General features: G+C 38.5%; 1 protein-coding gene across 8 annotated transcripts in view; it reads right to left on the bottom strand.

Annotated features, from left to right (window-relative positions):
* lrp1bb (low density lipoprotein receptor-related protein 1Bb) overlaps nt 1-14,944 on the bottom strand; it is a 339,312-nt gene that overhangs the window by 207,461 nt on the left and 116,907 nt on the right. The gene's annotated exons all lie outside the window — the stretch shown is intronic.

The raw sequence follows: 14,944 nt of genomic DNA, 5'->3' as shown, positions 1-14,944 counted from the left end.
ACAGCATGAAATGTTTAACATTTTGAACTTCATGAAAAACTGTCATGCTAATGATATATATATAGTTTAAACATGCATTTCTTAAAGACTCATGCTCACAGCCTTACGCCTCTTCTCGACCATCTGATCAATCTCTGTATCAGGCTTTCTGTCTTTGCCTCCATCTGGAAAACAGTCCAAATCACCCGTTTTTAAAGCGGAGGATCCAACCCTGGTTTAAAACTACAGCCTAATATCCACTCTCCCTGTAGTATCATAATTATTGGACAAACTCTTTTCCAACCAATTAAACCAATTAAATACTCACCTCAATAGCAATTATCTCCTTCGTGACTTTTAGTATGGTTTCTGCTCCACCTGTTCAACTATGTCTGCATTATTATTTACCAAACAAATATGTACCTCACTCAACAAAGGTCATGTCACTGCAGCCATTTTTTGTGGATTTTAGCAAAGCCTTTAATACAATGAATCATCAAGTCCTGCTGTATAAACTCATGTCATTTCAACTCTCACCCTCTGTGATAAAAAGTCTCTCCTCTTATCTGTCCAAAAGATCTTAAGTAGTTAAAATCAATCAGGTAACATCTCCCCCTCTGACTTGTAATATGGGAGATCCACAAGGCAACATTTTGGGCCCTTTACTTTTTTCCTTTATGTCAATGACCTTTCTATAATGTGCATATATTTTTATTTTTTACTATATGCAAATGGAACTGTGATTTTTCTTTCTAATCCAAAATATAATCATTTAACTATCAATGTCAAGAAAACAGAATGCATTTATTTTCATTTCCCTAAAAAAGTCTATGTCTGACCCTATTCATTTTACAAATCAAACACTAACCATCACAGACACCTACAAATATCTTGGAGTATTCCTTGAATTAACATTTCACTCATTAACACCAAATTTAGAACCAAACAAAGAAACTCAACCAGAAATTGTATGTCTATAATAAGATCCGGCCATATCTCACCCCTACAGTTTCAGACAAATACATACATGCAATCATTCTCTCGACAATCTCCTACAGTCTCCCAAGTTGATCCCTCATCATAAAGGAAACCATTGAATCAATAGCAAGATCCATGGAAACCTTACTCGTTGGACTCACCACTGTACAGCACTCTTATGCCCTGTCTTTTCAAAACTACAAAAATAATCAAGCCATTAAAGTTTACTTTCAGATCAAAAGCAACAATTCCAATCCTACACTTACTGCTCTACTTCTAAGTCACAAAACAAGACAAGAACGCATCACTAGATCAATTTCACATGCACTTATACTTGTACCGCCTCACAAAAACAGTTATGGTTAGAAATCATTTTTTCACACTAACAGTAAAGTCTGGAACGAGATCCCATACTACATTAGAGCAATAACCTCTATTACACATTTTAAACACACATATGAACACTATCTGATGGAAGGACATACATGCAACCACTGATTTAAATCTCATATCCTATTTTGCTCACTCCACTTAAGTCCACCACTCTGTAATTCTATAATTGCCTATGTTTTGTTGTTTTGCCTCTGCTGATTGTTTGTTTTTACTTTGTAATGTATTGTGATTTGTGGTGCATGTCAGGAACCTGCTGAAAACCAGTTTTTAACTAAGTCCAGCCAGTTTTAACTCCAACACATAATGTTACTTTTAATTAATTTCCCGTAAAAATAAATAAATGAAATGAAATGAAAGATGATCTCTGAGCTGAAATCTGTAAGATGTTTGGTGTAGCTAAAACTATGAACCTGAACAATTCGATGAAAACATTTTAATGAAAACTGCCAATATTTCTGACAATATTGTAATTAAGATTCAATTGTGGTAATTTCCTACAAAGTTAAAAACAGGCTTGTATTTTCAATCTACAGGGTTTTCCACACATTCATTTATTTGTGGTGGTCTGCTACAATAACATCTGCTGACACATATTGATTTTTTTTATTTTTGGAGCTGGACAATTCATCAGGAGCGCTGTTGGAATATATGTAGGCTACTGTTCAATTATTCATTTCAAAACACTCTCAGGGCACAGAGTGTACTCTGGGTGCAGACGGAGCAGCAGAACACCAGGCATAGTGAAACTGAAACTTAACTGTTTATTGCACTGGGTCTAAAAATTTGCAATCATTCACCTTTGCAGCAGCTGCTTCTCTCATGCAGTGATCTGATCAGCTCTGATCAGATCAACTGATCAATTATCAACCCCATGACTCAAACTGTGCAAATTGCTGCTGAGGAAAAAAATAACTCATGAAGACTTCCATCTCTGCTACATTCATGGACCTGCATAAACTTAGGAACTTAGAAACTTAGTGAGGGGACACAGAATGACCTCAAGGCTCTCTCTGTCTCTCAGTTCAATTCAATTTAACAGGCTTTGTTGGCATGACATTTAACGTGTTGCCAAAGCACAAATACAATTAAAAGGCTGTGAATAAAATTTACAACTGATAACACAAATGACAATAGCCAACGGAGCAAAATAGGTAATTAAATTAGTGAGCAAAATAGAAAAACATCTATTCAGTACACATATTGACATATACATATATACATACATATGTCATATGTCTCATATGTTTACCTATAAACACTTTTCATGTTTGGAAAATCTGGAGTAGTGGAATAAATAAAAAGCAGACTGTGAGTGGGGGGTGTACCTTGCTTAAGATAATAAAGAAACAATTAACAACAATATATTACAAACTGATGATACAAAAACACAGCAGAAATTGCAAAGACAAAAAACTTGTGAAATGTAGGAATAAATAAAAAGGCAGAGTGTGAGCTGTGAGGAGATGAACTCCAGTTGTTATATGTTGTTCTGTTGGTTGTCCGTCAGGCTGTGACATGCAGTGACTTATCTTGCTGCATCTATGGCGCTGACATTTTCTCTGAATAGATGTTGCCTTTTAGTCTGGTCAGAGAATGAATCAAAATCTTGTAGTTTACACTTAATTTTTGTAAAGGAACTTTGTTCTGATATCTTCACATGTGCCACACTGTAGCAGGAAATGTTGCTCTGTCTCCACCTGTCTCTGTGGACAGAGCTGACACAGCCTGTCTTCTCTAGGAAGCCAGGTATCTCTCTCTGTCTCTCTTTTTACCAGTCTATACCAGTCAGCCAGAAAAGTAAAGTAAATTTGCCTGGTTATCTAGAAATACTGACCACCTTAGCACACATTCATGTGAACATGATAGCTATACCAGACATTACTCAAATTCAATCAGGACATTTAAATGTGTCATTAGGCAATATTAATTCTGACAGCTGCATAGTTGGCCGGTCATAACAAATTGATGGCAAATCATGTCTGACAATATTTTGATATCATACTGACAACGGCTAATAATAATGTTGACAGCTGTGCACTGTAGCGGCTTAAGCTAATCTTAGCTGATGTTAACTTCACAGAATGACAGGACAAGCTCTCTCACAACTCTGAAACCTGAAGGTCTCAATTCGGAGCTTTAAATGTGATAAACTGAAAATGATGATATGATGTGCTGTAAAGTTCAACTGAGAGATTCTGACAACATTTTACACTCAATAACTGCTGCACTACCCGCTAGCTAAGTGAAGGGGCGACACAGGCAACTGTTTATGTAAAACTAGAATTACCGCACCAGTCAGTTTGCACTTACAGTTTACATCCGTGTTTGTGAAAGCATGGATACTTCACACACATGTTCCCCACAGCCAAACAGAAAATCTAGACAATCCGGACGGTTTCAAGGTGGACGCCCAAGATTAGTGTCACCAGTTCATTATCTGGCCAAATGTTGCCCCTTCTGTTCTTGAGATTTGACATTGAGTAATGGCCAGAAAAGTGTTTGTGCTTAACATTATGTGGTTATTATTATGTCACATTGAAGATGACCTTTGACCTTTGGATATAAAATATTATCACTTCATCATTTTATCCTATTAGACATATTTTATAAAATGTTGTCATAGCATATGAATTCTTGAGTTATGGCCATAAGCATGTTTTGTGATGTTAGTGACCTTGACCTTTGACCTTCAACCAAATTCTGATCAGCTCATTAAGTCCAAGTGAACTCAAGAATATTGCATTCATGAGAATGTGACAGATACAAAGTCACAATGACCTGAATCACTGACAACCAAAATCTCGGATCAGCTCATCATTGAGTGAAAGTGAACGGTTGCGCCAAATTTGAGGAACAAAAAAAAAGTGTTCTTGAGATATCATCTTCTCAAGAATTAGAAAGACAGGGTCACAGTTACCTTGACCTTTGACCACCAAAATTTAATCAGTCAATCACTGAGTCAACGTGAGCGATTGTGCCAAATTTAAAGAAATTCAGTTTAAGGCCTTCTTGAGATATTGTTTCTCACACACAGCCAAATCCTTATTTTTCCAAACATCAAAAATGATAGAATGGTGATTCTTCTTCCTAATAACATTCTTTGGCAAGCATAAATGATACAGACACCAGCATGTGCAAAGCATATTTACCAGAAAACAGCCAAGAGTTTATTTGTTGTTTGGCTGACAAATTTAATGTTAATTAAGTACGGCTAAGTCAGTTTGCTTAGACTATGGTCATGAAAATTAACAGTCACTGGTTTAATCTAAAACTTTTACTTACTACAGCCTATTATGACAGTACTACATTGTTGTTGTTTTGAAGTTTTGATCAAAATTGTGGTTCTTGCTTTCACACCAGTCAAACCATGTCACTAACCTTTTCTTAACTTCATAAAGGTAAAGGGTTACATCTAGAATATGATATATTTTCAGGTAAAATACCCAGAATGTAATAAAGGTTTTTACTTACAATAGCAGTACAGGGGATCTTTACAACCTCGTCTCCCACTTGAGAATTTTGAGACACACCCAAACTGGCAATGTTACTTGGATCACCTTAACAACTCTGAGGGATTTGGTTGGGGATTACAACCAAGCCTTATACTTCATTCTGCTTGTGAGTCCTACATCTACTGATGTGACATCTGGTAAAACAGTTGGTTCAAATACTCAAATTCAAACACTCATAGCACACAGAAAATTACAGTTTATTCAGACATCGCACGTTAAACAAATTTAGACTGAGTAGATATTAGGCAGATGCAAAACATTGATCCATTTTCCCTGAGAGAACACACTTGGAAGCTTAGCGCAAAGAGAGAGGAGAGAGATCAGGGAGCAACAAACTTCCCCACTGGGGGAAAACCTCAGAATCAGAGCCTACAGGGGGATGAAATGGAACAGTGAGCACTTGCAATAACTGCAGCAGCTATGGTTGTATTGTGAGCAGTGTAGCAGCTCTTTCATTGGCAATGAGAAAGTGAGCACATGCGTGACAGCTTAAACAGAACACTATATTAGAGTAGGGCTCTGAATATGTGTATACAGTGTATCCTGTGTGATTTTTACAGTGCGACACAAGCTGTCTGAACTGGCTCCACAGGCCTCACCCTGTTTAGGCTGGAAGGTTAACAAAGCATGAATTATATCTATTGTTTGCTGTTTTTGATATTCAATTTGATGCATTTTCTGTGTGAGGAGGATTTTTTTTCCTGCACTTCACTTCACTATCAACAAATAATGATGACCAATTCTGCAGTAAATGTCAAGTTTCTATGAGCTATTACCAAATGAGGCTTTTAATGATGAATGTAATGGTCTGGGTCGAGCTCAGTCAGGTATGAAATTTCTATCTGAAAAATACCAAAGTACTAACTAATATGTTGTCTAAATGTCAGTAGAGGTGAAACATTGTGAACTCTATGTCGTTCTCATGTTAGCAGTAAGCTTTAACATGTTGTTCACCCAATACAATGTAACTGAATTAAACATTCACTCTCAGCTAGTAAGAGCTACAGCAAGGAAACAATTAACTGCATTTCAGTTTAGATAAAGAGACCAGAACAACCAACCACGCAACAGTATTAACTTTCATTTAAAAAAATCAATAACTATAAAGCCTGTTGATTAAGGCTTTGTGCTATTGTGTCAATGAAAACTAAGGCATTTCCATACTACTCCAATGTCAGTATTTAAAGTAGCTTAATACTAGCAATTCTAGCACTGAAACAAATAAAAAAAGATCACAACTCATCACAGCAGGACAGCTTTTTCTCTTCAACAGAAATAAAAACTAGAAATATATATCTGCGTTTAGAGGTATATTGATGGATTTTTATGTTTGATCTGAAGTACAACACAAAGACATATCTGTGTTCAAATGATACCGACATGTGCTCTCACTCTAAAGATTGCATATGCAGTGGCACCACCAAGGGGCGGCCAGTCGGGGCCACAGCCGGCCCATCCCAATACAATCGCTGACCCCCCAAAAAGCATATATACCAGCATTCCTTAACTCTCATATTGACATAGTTTTCAACTAGCCTATACGCTACAACAGCATAACAGAATCCAGAGGCCCCATCTGGCTATTCATATGGAAAATTTCGCGGGGTGCCACTGTGCACACAGCCCATTCACTACAATATAACGTTGATGTTGTACATACAGATACATTACATTTGTATGTTTCATACCTATAACATAGTTTATAGTTCTCATCAAAAAAAGAACAGGATGGTTGATGGCATGACATCTTCAAAATATACAATTTCTCAGCTGTTTGCAATAAACAAATTAAACTGTTTAAGTAGTTCAATGAAACTAATATTACAAGGGTTTTGATCCAAATTCAACACAAAATGCTACTTTTAATGACTACTGCAGTCTCAAAATTATTCGACCCCTTCATGACAAGCATCTTCAGTACTTAGTAGAGCACCCTTTTGCTGTTATGACCTGCTGCAAACGTGATGCATAGCCAGACACCAGCTTCAGACAGCGTTCCTGAGGAATCTTAGCCCATTCCTCATGGGCAATGGCCTCCAGTTCAGTAATATTCTTGGGTGTGCGTTTTGCAACCGCCTTCTTCAAATCCCACCAGAGATTTTCTATGGGGTTCAAGTCAGGCGACTGTGACGGCCACTCTAGAATCTTCCATTTCTTCTTCTGAAGCCAAGCTTTGGGGGACTTTGAGGTATGCTTGGTATCATTATCCTGTTGGAAGGTCCAATGACGCCCAAGCTTCAGCTTCCTCACAGATGGCACGACGTTTTTACCTAAGATTTCCTGATACTTGACTGAATCCATTGTGCCCTCCACACGCTGCAGGTTTCCAGTGCCAGAGGCAGCAAAGCAGCCCCAGAGCATCACTGAGCCACCGCCATGCTTCACTGTAGGCAGGGTGTTCTTTTCAGCATATGCTTCATTCTTCTTCCTCCAGACATACCGCTGTTCCATAGGCCCGAAGAGTTCCAGTTTTGTTTCATCACTCCACAGAACAGAATTCCAAAACTTCTGTGGCTTATTTATATGGTTTTGAGCATAATGGAGCCGACTTTTCTTGTGCTTTTGGGTCAGTAGTGATGTACGTCTTGGAGTCCCGGCATGGAGCCCTTCAGTGTTTAGTATGCGCCTTATTGTACAAACTGAAACCTCAGTGCCTGCTGCCACCAAGTCTTGCTGCAGGTGTTTTGCAGTCACTCAAGGGTTTTTGACCACTTGCCTCCTCAGGAATCTGGTGGCAGCCGCTGATAGTTTCCTCTTTCTGCCACATCCAGGTAGTGTAGCCACTGTTCCTTTAACTTTGAACTTGCAAACTATGCTTCCAACTGTATCTCTAGGAACATTCAGAGCTTTTGCTATTGTTTTGTATCCTTTTCCTTGTTTGTGCAAGGCAATGATTTCTTCTCTGAACTTTTTGGACAATTCTTTTGACTTAGCCATATTTCTAACATGCAATCAAACGTCACTCTCAACAAACCCCTAGCCAGTCCAGGTATTTATGTGTTCTGTCTCAAGCACACCTGAAGTAATGAAGCCCTTGATTAGTTGCACCAGGTGTGCTTGAAACAGGGGGTTGAATAATTGTGATTAGTTGCATCAGGTGTGCTTGAGACAGGGGGTTGAATAATTTTGAGACTGCAGTAGTGATTAAAAGTAGCATTTTGTGTTGAATTTGGATAAAAACCATGGTAATATTAGTTTTATTAAACTATTTCAACTGTTCTTGTCTACTTTGTTTATTGCAAACAGCTGAAAAATTGTACATTTTGCCAATAAGCCTAATATGCAATGGGGGTTGAATAATTTTGATTGCAACTGTAAGTAACATGTTTCTTTAATGGAGCTATACGTGCAATTACTTGTTAAGTTACAATATACATGGCTCACTTTTAATTACATGTTCTCCGACCTTCTTACCATGTGCGCTGAGAAGCACATAAAAATACCATATGAAAGCGCTATAGGTCATGACAACAATCTCATAGCCCTGCTTATGCCAATATTCACACTGCCATGAAAACTGAGCCCAGACTATGATGTTTTTTTATCAGCAGTGTCTGACTCATAAAACTTATTGCTGATTATCTTTCTGGGCATTCATACAAAAAAACACCGTATTCACACTTTGCAGTGACACAATATGCACAGAAAAGGTGCGGGATATGATATAGTGTCAGTACACATGTAATCAATGCCAAAATGTGAATTCTTTAATGTGAATATAGCATATTTATGATACATATAAAGCCATAGAGCATACTCTGATGGCACAACTTTTTGTTAGTGGGAAAAGTAGTCACAGACAAATCAAATCAAATCAAATTATTGCAGTCTATCCCCCACTACTGTCATAATATCACTACTGGGGAAAACCAAAGTCAGAAGCAATAGCAGGAAGATAAAATTCAATAAATGCAGCTCAGTTGTTTTAAGCAGTAGAAGAGAGGATCTAAATTTAATCAAAAGTCATAACCTGCTTAAATTCAAAAGCAATTTCCATACAAAAACTAAAGCTATAACTAATGTGAAAATGAATAGTAAATTAAGTGCACAGCAAAATATCACTGGGTTTTTATCATTAGTTATGTAATTCCCTGCACTATATATAGTCAAGGCTGCAATGCTGACGTTCACTTTGAGACAGCAACGTGACAGTGTTGAGTTGGCTTCAGTCTATCACTGATCTTGATGACACTGCTGTAAATGTGCTGTCATGACACAGTCTCTCACAAGATTCCAATGCTGTCTCAAAAAAAGCAGAATGCAAACTCCAGAGCTTAGTACTGAAAAAATATTTATATTTCTGTTTAATTATTTTCTCACGATAACTTGTCCCCACAACCAAAACTGATGCTTTACTGAGTCTTGCTTTCATTGGCAAACATAAAAATGGTGACTCTATGAACCAGTATTACTTTCCATGCAGGATGACAGTACATGTTCTGGTTTAGAACTGATAACACCGCTTTAATATGTAACACGTTTTGGTGCGAAAGTGAAAACTTTGAGTAAACTGTTTGAACAAACATGGATTGAGCCTAGTATCACAATTAAGCTACAAGAGACCACTGCCAAGACATACAGAGTGACAAAGTCTCCAAATTCAGTTTCTAAGCAGCTCCATGCTGTTCCTTTCATTCACCATGTTCATTTGGGAGATATTTGTTTATGTTCACTTGCTGGGACTGCCCTAAAGATAACATATGAAGTCTGAAGCTGAACTGTGTTTATTTAAATCTGACATTTGTCTTCCTCAATGCAAGCAGTAGAGACTTCAGAGATCCCACGGCACAGTCATGAGCATGCGATTAAGAATGAGCGAGTTTCCTGAAGGTGAACGAAAAGAGTTTGGTGGTTTTCCATCTGGGCACCTTCATATCAAGGCCTCTCGGGATGTTCAGCATGTATATTCATAAGAGGTAGGGAGGAAAGAGAGGGGAAAAAAAGTTTTGTAAGAGACCCAGCTGGTTGCCTAAAACTTCTCTTTGGTGACCTCAATTTCTCCTGCTTCCCAATGAGTTTGGTCTGTCCACGTGGGACTAAGCACACAGTGCAGTGTGTGTCCCTGAGTGAACTTAAGCAGAAGGTCGGCAGCACACAGACTGTAATGACCGTAATGTGTTATCTTTAACATCACATATGTTTAGAAAGACAACAAATTCAAAATTTCTTTACGAGTAATTTATTCTTCAAAACAGAACCAATCTCGCTTCAGACGAGGCAGTCAAAGCAGCTGACTGCAGTGTTGCATTATGAGCTGCATTATTAGCATTCAGGTCACACGTTCTTACACATCAGATAGTGCCTTTTAAAGGAATATAGAACACAGCAGTGCCATGTTACCTATTCATTGACAAGGGATGTGTGAAATGACATCAGGAAGACAAGGAAAGTGGATGTACGTGGTTTACAAGGTTAAAGCCGGACAATGAAGATGAAGCCAACACGCTGTAAATAAACCTGTGATACGGTAAAATCTCTTTGGGTCTGTACAAGGCCAAGGTGAGATTATTAACAGGACTGATTGTGAAAAGTGAACACAAAAGCTGATGATGTTGGAGTAATGGCAGCCATAAAGCCATAAAGCCAAATCCAAAATTTGTGCATGGCACTTAATGGGCCAATAAAACCATTTTTCGGCAAGACAATCTAGCTTGTTTAAAGTACATCTTGATTCAGATGTTTGGTTTAAATGCTGCAGGAAGTTCCTTGTGTGGGTGCATCTATTAACAATAAAACCCTCAATTTCATGGTTTCCATGGAAATATTTTAAATGTTTCCTGTACAGCCCAAAAAAGGGATAGAGTAATGAGTGCTAAAACCTGGAAATTAGTAAGCATTTTTGCATTTCCAGTTCCTTTCTCTTAAAGTCAGTGGGTTTCTTTGAAGAGACTTTTGGTTAGACGCCTGAAATAAGCTCTATTGCAACATAAAACACGTCAGTAAATATAGTTATTGTGAATTTTAAAGCTTCAGTGTGTCAAAAAGAGGTTTGCTAAAAAGAAGTGGCTAAATGACACTACCGAGGTTGTCGGGGACATTAAACTTCATCTACTCACTAGTCTGCCTTTACAACATTGTGCTGTAGTTTGTTTATAGCCAAACCTTGCTGAACAAAAAGTATGATTATCACAAACTTTTGTTTATTTTCACCAGTAATCCAAAAACCAAAGGAAACATCTCTTTGTTTTTGTTTTTTTTTTGTCAAGGCAACCAGGGTAACTCTAACTTCTGGGTTGTCCACAAGTCAAATTAATGGTGGTTAATTAGTGGTAAATACTGCAATGACACATTAAGTTGTCCTTCCTGTGAAATAAGGTATGGGATGTGACACAGAATGAAATATGCAGCAGATCTCCTGTTTGGTAGTCGTGGGCTTTAGAACACCTGACATCCTAACCCTGACGCTTTGAACAAAACATTTTAAATGCAAAGCAGTACACCCAACTGATGCACAGGTGCTCCTGGATTTATGGTTAATTCAAGTGTGGCTCTATCCTTTGTCTAACTCGCTGCACTTAAAGTAAGAGAGAAAAATAATTTTAGGTGGAGACTGGAGGTCTTGAAACCTGGGTTTATGAAACCACTTAAAGCTTCAGGTTCACCTGTGAAGAACAAATACATTATACCAGCAAGTACAGCATACAGAACTCTTCGCACGAGCGTATAAAAATGAGGGGAAAAAATTAAAGCTATCTGGTCGCTCATTTATTCAAAAAAAGAGATACCAAGTACTAACATAAACAGATTTTAAGCACTAATTATGAGATACATGAGAACGGTTTCTGAAAAAAAGTTATATAATTACATGAACATGTTGTTTCATAATAAAAGACCCTAAAAAAGATAATATCTTTTATCATTTGTTTTACACTGAGGTCTATGAGGTATCCAATATGAGGTTGGCTTTCAAAGTAAGAAGAAAAAAGTATGGTTTTGTGCTATTAAAGCCTTGTTATTTTTTTCTGTTCTCAGTCTCTCTTTCTTCTGATTTACTTTTTGAAGAGATTCAAGGAAGTCTGTGTGCCGTTGCTTTGTCTCCAAAAATACAAAAATATTCAAAATAATATAATTCTATTCAAAAGAATTTCTGAACTTCTTTCTTTCTACATGTCTTTTACTTTCTCTGAGAGACTATGGACTGATTCTTTAGTGCTACCAGCAAGATAAAGCAAGGTGAGTCTGACATCTATCATATTTTAATTGTGTGCTAGAACTATAGTAGAATGGTGTCTAATCATTTTCCTTTCGGGGGATCTGTAATAGAGTCATTTACAAGTTGCAAGCAGTGAAGGTATTATCATGATGGCTGCTTGCTGTATGTGTGAAGGACTTCTTCCCATGACCAGTAGCTGATAATAGATTTTAATTACCTTGTCCTTTTAGCATCAGTGGATATGCTGGCATTTTTTCTGCCTGTTTTGACACACTTTTTCAGTGTGGCACATGGAGTGGGATATCTGAGCGTGCAAATACTGCCTGTGTGTTCTACCTGAGCTGACTTTAGCATATTCCCAGGTGGAGTTTTTCATTTTTGTTTTCATGAAATGAACACAGTATTTGCACAAAGTGTGTAGATCTCCTATCTTGCTTTGCGGTTTAGTTGGATGAACAGATCTCAGCCATCCTATTACCCTTGGGGTCAGATTGACCCAAGCGGTGATCTCCAGGGCTGAAAAATACTGTATTTCTTCTCATGGCGACTTGAGGCTGGCTCCAGAAGCGAGTAGATCCCCAAAGACCCTCATGTTAAAATGCCCAACTTTACAGCAGAAATAAACATGTTTGCAGCCCGGTACAAAAAAAAAGGTTTTGGTCTCTGCAGCCATGTTACCCAAACATATCTGACACTAAGGATAATGTTGAGGAGGACTCTGATTTTAAAGCATCCTGCTCTAATGAGAATTAGACCTCTAGGGTAAACTCTCATGTCGTCTCTCAACCAATATCAGATTCTGTTCTCTCATCAACCCGGTCTCACTCGAAGTCATCGAAATCTGGCGCTTGAAAAAAATAAGTCCTTTCGCATCGCCATGATACATAGCTGGTCCCTGTTATACTTTAACGGTGTCCTGCGGCATCGGGGGAATCGCAGCAAGACAAGAACAAAAGTTAAGGCAGCGAAAGTCCAAAGGCGGGTTGGAGGGATGGTGGATGGGTCCAATAACCACCAGCTTTCACCCGGGAGTGCAGTTTTTACTTCCAGTAAAATTGTAAATTCAAACACTGTTCTTTTTTCCTGAACTCCAACTATGTGCCTTTGTTGTCTAAACCCAACCACATCAGTGTTTCCCCTACCATTATATAAGGGGGGGCCACCCAGATGCGCACAAACACACACAGACATGTGCACACACACACACACACACACACGCACACACAGACACAGGTGAGCACACTAGAGCATGGCTCGGGCTGCATTTTCCTGACCGAACCTGACCCGAGTCGGAGACAATCATAACAGAGCCCGGCCTGAATCCACAACGCGGCACTGTACACACACACACTGGGGCTGTCAAAAGCACCATGAAATTGAATTTGAATATTTTCGAATTAATTTAGTAGAGTTTGAAAAACATTCAAATTTATTTTATTTTTTTATGATTTTTTTTTTTTTTTACAAAAAAACACAAAAAGTAAGATGCTTATTGCAATATGAACGTGACACTCAGATGAAAACACCCGTTCTGACCTCACTTAAGTGCCAGGTATGACCAACTTCTGCCTCGCTATTTGAGCAATGTTTGGATACTTCAGTGCGTAGTTTTCCACCACAAGAGTGGATCCTGTTCGGCTCGTAGTGGTGTCTCATTCTGGTAACGTTTCATCTCTTCTTCAAAAAGGGTAGGCAGGGAGGCAGCAGGTGCAACACTCTCCCTGTGTGTCTCCCCGAACAGGTCACACATCACAGACAGCGCAGTGGGTGGTGTTGGCGCAGCGGGCTCTTCCGTAGGCGTCTCTCCCTCCGTCACTGCGTCCCTCTCTAGCCCGGCTTGTGCGCGAGCCATCTCCGCCCGAACGGGGTTCGCAGTGATATACAACATTATCAAATTTAGGTTCGAACTTATAAAAAATATATATATTTGAATATATTTCGAACTTTGAATTTTTTTTGACAGCCCTAACACACACTCAATGGAACGGAGCCTGTGTTGCGTTCAGGCATTGTCATGTAAATAACAAATTCCACCACTTGAATAGGCCATAGCACAACACAGCAACATGTCAAGTGGGCCAAACCCGAGCAAAATTTTCGATCTGTTCCACCTTTTTTCCTCGGATCATACGTTTTGTGACAAACTCACAGTGATATGGGATGTATGAGATAAGTTGGTCCTGAGAAAGATTAACCTTTCTTTACAATTCAAGCCCTCACTGATCAAGACTGTCGATGAACGTCTTATTGTATTTCATGACTGCTGTCCATTCACATAATGCATACCCAACAACCTGGACAAATATCAAAATGAAGACATCGTGTGATGCACAGCCCAGCTATGTCTGATATATGTAGGTGTATGCTCGGAAAGTCCCAGAGGAAGCACCTGAAGAGAATCAGGGCATGAAGGTAGGAAGAGGCATGGCCGGAGAACTGTATGGTCATAAAATTACATTACCATGTTGGGAAAATGAGAAAAAAAGCCAGAGAGTCTGTATGAAGCAATTAAAACATCAAAAAGATCTTTCTTTCCAGTGTTAGGTCAATCACTAATTATGTGGTCATGTAATAGGTATTGTTATCCTTACTAAGGTTGGCTAATAATTTTAATTACAATCATTTTCTGAAGGTTTAAATTGCTGGGTTCAGACTGACCCCAAGGATAAAAGATGTTAGTAAACTGGAGGATAAGAGGAGGTTAAAGGTATTAACCCTGAAGACCATTTTGTAGCTCGAGAACAATTCAGCAGATTTGAAAAATAGCCAGAGCAGGTTATCAAATTTATGCTGCAGTACAGTTCTCTGAACCACAGGCCTCAATACAGCCCTGAAAAAGGTTGTAAAACATTTAATTTATCCATTTATAGGTGATCTATAAACTTAAATGGAATTTTTTAAACCAAAGCAGACACATTACATACCGCTA

This window comes from Epinephelus lanceolatus, chromosome 14 (genome assembly GCF_041903045.1).
Source record: "Epinephelus lanceolatus isolate andai-2023 chromosome 14, ASM4190304v1, whole genome shotgun sequence".
Lineage (NCBI taxonomy): Eukaryota > Metazoa > Chordata > Actinopteri > Perciformes > Serranidae > Epinephelus > Epinephelus lanceolatus.
Note: the sequence above shows the minus strand (reverse complement) of the source record. Positions and strands in the feature narration are given on the sequence as shown.